This window comes from Lygodium microphyllum, chromosome 29, assembly GCF_053477565.2.
Source record: "Lygodium microphyllum isolate KBCC chromosome 29, Lygodium_microphyllum_v1.1.10, whole genome shotgun sequence".
NCBI lineage: Eukaryota > Viridiplantae > Streptophyta > Polypodiopsida > Schizaeales > Lygodiaceae > Lygodium > Lygodium microphyllum.
In genome coordinates, this window is record NC_141163.1 from 48076980 (window position 1) to 48082979 (window position 6000).

Genomic DNA, 6000 nt, shown 5'->3' on the forward strand with positions numbered 1-6000 from the left:
TAGCTGACATATTCACGAAGGCATTAGGCGCAGAGAAGCTGCGCAAGTTCAGAGACCTGCTTGGTGTGCAGAAATTGGGATTGAGCTCGAGGGGGAGTGTTAAGATATCGAGCTCCACTCGTGATACACCAGGGTGACCGTTGTGTATTTATGTCACCGACTTGTCAGTTGTTTGCAGACGTGGTTGGTACACCGCCCATGAATAATAGCTACATGATAGCTATCCTTATCTACTCTAGTTCGTGGCTCAGTTAGTATGCCACCTTAGTTAGTTGAGTTTGGTTTGAGACCCATATATAGGGTTCTTCTATTTCTTTGTACGAGAGTTCTTTTGGCTTACACAACTAAGAAGAGGAAAACTGTTTTCAGCCTCCACCTTTGTGTGTATTCCCCCATTGTGCAAGCAAGAAAGCTACAAGTGAGACTCCTTCCTTCTCTCCCACAATCTTGACATGGTGTAGTCCCGGGCCGCCACCATTTCCAAAATGCCTTTAAATAGTTCATTGGATTCTTCCCTGTCCCGAGCTACCCTTTCTACCCTTGAGCATCTGGTGCACAAGTGCACATTGGGGGTTTGTGCCACTGGTGTTGCCACATTGTGTGCGCCTCCTTGAGCGTCCGCTCCCCTGGCCCGCGGATTCTTCGGCCTTCGTCCGAGGAGGTGTCGCTTGGGGCCGCGTTTCTTGGCGTACCTTTTAAGAGTGGGCACATAGCGCACCGGTGGAGGGGCATGTACTGCATGTTCCCGTCGGCTGCGGAGAGTGTCCTTGCAAGCTAGCTGCCCTTGGTTCTCCATGTCTTCCTCGCGGGGGGACTGTAAGATACGAATCAAGAATTAGGATTTGTTACATGATAAGACCATTCATATGTAAGGGATTATAGTGCAGGTTATCAAGCGCATAGGATGAGAAGGGGAGGGGTGGTGCATGCAGTGCTTATTGTAGAGGGATGCCCCCTGTGATGTATATTTAGCCTCTTGCCATTAGCAGATCTTGGCTCATGCCGAGTTGCATGGTAGTCCCCCCCGGCCCGTAGGGCCGTTACGGTAAATGCCATACGCAATTTGGAGGACCATTTATAGCCAAATTTTAAACTACTTGCTCTAAGTTTCAAACCACTGACGGATCTATGATGTGCCTTTAGCTCTATGTAGCCTTTGGTGTCAATTTTGGGGTTTAGATGCGTCAAAATTTGTGTTCTAGATACCTGTCTAATTTTAACAGTTTTTTGTCCGATTCTCAAATGTCTGATTTTCAGGAGTCCGATTATCAGAATCTGACGTCCGATTTTGGGTTGGTCCGATCGGCCCAATTGTCTGATTTTGGTCTATCCGATTCTCGGACTCGGATCGAAAAAGTGGTCCGATTTTCAAAGTGGTCCGATTTTAGGAATCGGATCGAACAGGGTGGTCCGATTCTAGACTGGTCGGATTCTGGCTGGTCTGACTAGTCCGATTCTGATTGGTTCGATTCTGGGTAGTTCGAGTGTCCGAGTGTCTGAGTCGGACAGGTTGGTCCGATCAGACGGTTGTCCGAGCGTCCGAGTCCGAGTGGTCCGTTTTCCAAAATCGGTTGGGTTGGTCCGAGTGGTCCGAGCGGTCCAATCGGACAGGATGGTCAGATCGGACGGTTTTCCGAGCATCAGATTATGGACTGGTCCGATTATGGATGGGTCCCATTCTAGGACTCGGATGAGCTGGTCCGACTACGCGGCCGATGGCGCGCGAGTTGCACGCGATGCCTCTAGGCTGACGTCTACTACACCGAATCGTCTAGCGCCTTCCAGATAGGTGCAAGACACCACAAGGGAATGCCGGACATGCCTGGAATCACTGTGGTGCTCGAATCAAACGGCACTCCAAGGATCTGTGCCCCTATTTCCCTATTTTAGCCTGTTATACAGTAATAGAAAACCCTATTATTTACTTCTTTTTCTTTGTTTTTTCCTATCCTAAATACATATAAATCACAAAGCAATCACCTACACTACTTCATTCCTCAACATAATGTTGAGATATCGAGCTCCACTCGTGATATGCCAGGGTGACCGTTGTGTATTTATGTCACCGACTTGTCAGTTATTGCAGACGCGGTTGGTACACCGCCCATGAATAATAGCTACATGATAGCTATCCTTATCTACTCTAGTTCGTGGCTTAGTTAGTATGCCACCTTAGTTAGTTGAGTTTGGTTTGAGACCCATATATAGGGTTCTTCTATTTCTTTATACTTGAGTTCTTTTTTTGGCTTACACAACTAAGAAGAGGAAAACTGTTTTCAGCCTCCACCCTTGTGTGTATTCCCCCATTGTGCAAGCAAGAAAGCTACAAGTGAGACTCCTTCCTTCTCTCCCACAATCTTGACATGGTATCAGAGCCTTGTTCGTGGTAAGGAGATCAAGAATGCAAGCCAAGCTCGCAGTGTTCTGGTAAGAGGAGCAGTGTTGCTTTCATTTTCTGTTTTGGGAGCAGATCTTTGCAGGTAGCACAGCCAGAAAGTGCAGGAGTGCATTGTCTCAGCTTGAGACGCTCTTCGCGGTGAAGCAAGAGGGCAGTATATGCTGCGGGCAAGGGCTTTAGCCCTGGCGACCTTGTTTTTTTTATTTGAGGCCATTTTGGGACCTGTTTTGGAGGTGGAAGTTTTCTGCACGCACTCAGGAAAAGGCCCAGTTTTATGCTGTGCAGCCACTGTTCTACAGGTCGGTGAAAAGTTACTGTAGAAATTGCATTGTATGCCTGTGCGTAGAGACTTTGGGAGTTACAGAATCATCCTTCTTGCCTGTTGATGCAAAATCGTCACTAGGAAGTGACTGTGTGGTCAAATACCACTTTCGTCAATTTTGCAGATTTGCCCTTGTGAGGTTGAAGCTGTGTTCTTTGCAGTGACAGAATTTTTTGCAGTGTTCTGTAATGACGTCTGATTCTCTTTCACAGATTGTACTGAAAAGCTTGACAAGAACAACTTCCAAGCATGGAAGTTTAGAATGACAAATTTCCTTATGGGAAAAGGATATTAGGAATTTGTTGCAAGAAATGAAGAAGAACCAGTTCTTCCTGATGTTCCCAATCAACAGCAAATGCAGGCATTCAAAACATGGCATGAGAGAGCCAGGAAAGTTATGTACTGGCTGTCTATCAGTATTTCAGACTCTATGATTGTGCATATTCAAGATGCAAGTACGCCAATGGATGCATGGGATACTTTGTCAAAAATGTATAGCACAAATACGCAAGCCAGGAAAATGCAGCTCAAGCAAGAGTTGCACAATGTGCAAAGAGAAAATATGAGCATCGATGACTACCACATGAAGGCGAAGAAGATTGCAGATGCACTTGCTTCCATTGGGTCGCCAGTGGAAGATGATGATTTAGTTTCTGTGACCTTGAATGGTCTAGCAAAGGATTATGCACAGTTTCGAACATCCATTTCCGTCCGTGAAAGATTTCCTGATTTTGAGGAGTTGATTGCTCTTCTAATTTCTGAGGAGCAGAGAAATGGTGGTGCATCTTCTTCAGGAGGAACTTCAAAAGAAGCTGTCTTCTACTCAAATGCTAGAAGAGGTAGAGGCAGAGGTAGAGGAGGCCGATATGGAGGCCATGGTAGAAATCAGAATATGCAGCAAACTCAAGAAAACCAGTCCTATGGAGGAGGACGTGGTAACTCTAGAGGCAGGGGGAGCCAAAGAGGTCGTGGTGGATGGCAAAGAGGCCAAAATACAAACAGTAATGTTGAATGCTACTACTGTGGTAAAATGGGTCATATGGCTAAAGACTGCTATAAAAAGCAGAATGACATCATGAATGGAAAACTGCAACAAGGGAATTATGCATCTTCTATTAGACAGGGTGATGACAGAAATGAGCATTTGTTTATGGTGCAGCACATGAACAATTCTGTAACAAGTGTAGAAGAAAGCAATGATGTATGGTATGTTGACTCAGGTGCATCAAACCACATGACAGGTCATGCAGAATGGATGGAGGATGCAAGAAAAATGAAAAAACCAAGATTTGTGGAGACTGGTGATGATACTGCACATCCTATCATGCAGATTGGAAAAATTCCTTTGTCTATGCAGGATGGGAAAAAGAAATACATGTCCGATGTATTTCATGTCTTGAATATCACCAAGAATCTGGTTTCTGTTGGTCAAATGGTTGAGCAGGGCTTGCAGGTCAGATTTAATCCTCATGGATGCTTTGTTGAGGATATGAAAAATAAAGGTCGCTTGATTGCAAAAGGAAAGAAGAAGGGTAGAATGTTTACATTGGATGCAGACATGTCTGAATTGAGTGCAGCAATGTTTGCACATGGGACCGGTGTAGTTGCAGATATTGATATCTGGCATAAACGCATTGGTCATGTTAATGTACAACGACTTAAATCAATGCAGGCACAAAATATTGTTGCAGGTTTGCCTAAATTCAAGGTTGCAGAAATGCATAAGGTATGTGAAGCCTGTCAGTTTGGAAAACAAGCAAGGAAACCATTTCCTAGACATGTTCAAGAGAGTGAGAAGCCATTGGAATTAATCCACTCTGATGTGTGGACTACTAAAGCTGCATCTCTTGCAGGCTATCATTATTTTGTCACGTTTATTGACGACTTTAGCAGAAAAGTTTGGGTGTATTTTATGAAAAAAAAAAGTGAAGTTTTTGGGCATTTCAAAACTCTTAAAGCTATGGTTGAAAAAGAAACAGGCCCGCATATAAAATGCCTAAGGTCAAATGGAGGGGGAGAGTACCTCTCAAATGAGTTTGCAAAGTTCTTGCAGGAGCATGGCATAAAGCAGCAATATTCATACAGTCATATCCCACAACAAAATGGAATTGCAGAAAGGAAAAGCAGGCATATTGGAGAGGTATCTCATGCCATGCTCAATGAAAAAGACTTGCCAGATTTTTATTGGGCTGAAGCAGTTGCTACAGCAGTCTACATAATGAATAGGACTCCCACTGCAGTAATACATGGAATGACTCCAGAGGAGAGGTATACTGGTAGGAAACCAGATATTTCTCATTTGAAAATTTTTTGTTGCATTGCCTATGTACATGTGCTAGATGAGTTGAGATCCAAGTTGGATCCAAAAGCTAAGAAGTGCATCTTTAGTGGTTACTCTCTACAGCAAAAAGGGTATAGATGTTATAACCCTTCTACTCGTAAGTTTATAGTGAGCAGAGATGTTGTTTTTGATGAGATGAGTAGCTGGTATAAACCAGTAAATGTGATTGATGATGTAGATGCAGAAAATGGTAATGCTGCACAGAATTCACAGCAGCAGTCACAAAATATTAGTGGACCTGGAGCATCCTCTAGCAGTGATTCACATTCTTCACCATGGACAAGCAGATTGAGATCAGGAGAATCTTTTCAAAGCAATGCAGATAGTTGTATGCAGGTATCACGAAAAGGAAAAGAGAAGGTTGATCAGCCCATGTTTGATGTGAATGCAGGTCACTCTTATGTGGATGGTGAATCCAGTGGCTCAGAACAGAGCATTGATGATGAGTTGGGTATTCCTTCTATTGTTACACCTCGAGTAAGGAAGACCAGGGATGTTTTGAGAGCACCTGGGAGTGAACCTACTTTGCGCAGGTCTACGAGAGCTAGGTATCCTGTGGATAGGCTGAAATATGATGGATTTATAGCCATTCACTATGCATATATGGTCAAAGTGATACAGGAACCAGAACCCACTTCTTTTGAGCAAGCCATGGGAAAAGAAAAATGGGAGAAAGCCATGGGAAAAGAAAAATGGGAGAAAGCCATGGATGAAGAAATGGATGCCTTGGAAGCAAATGCTACATGGGAATTGATACCTTTGCCTAAAGGTAAAAATGCAATTGGCTTTAAGTGGGTTTATAAGGTGAAGCACAATGCAGATGGTTCTGTGAACAGATACAAGGCAATATTAGTAGTCAAGGGGTATGCACAAACATATGGCATTGACTATGAAGAAACATTCAGTCCGGTTGCAAGGATGGCAACCGTAAGAGCAGTC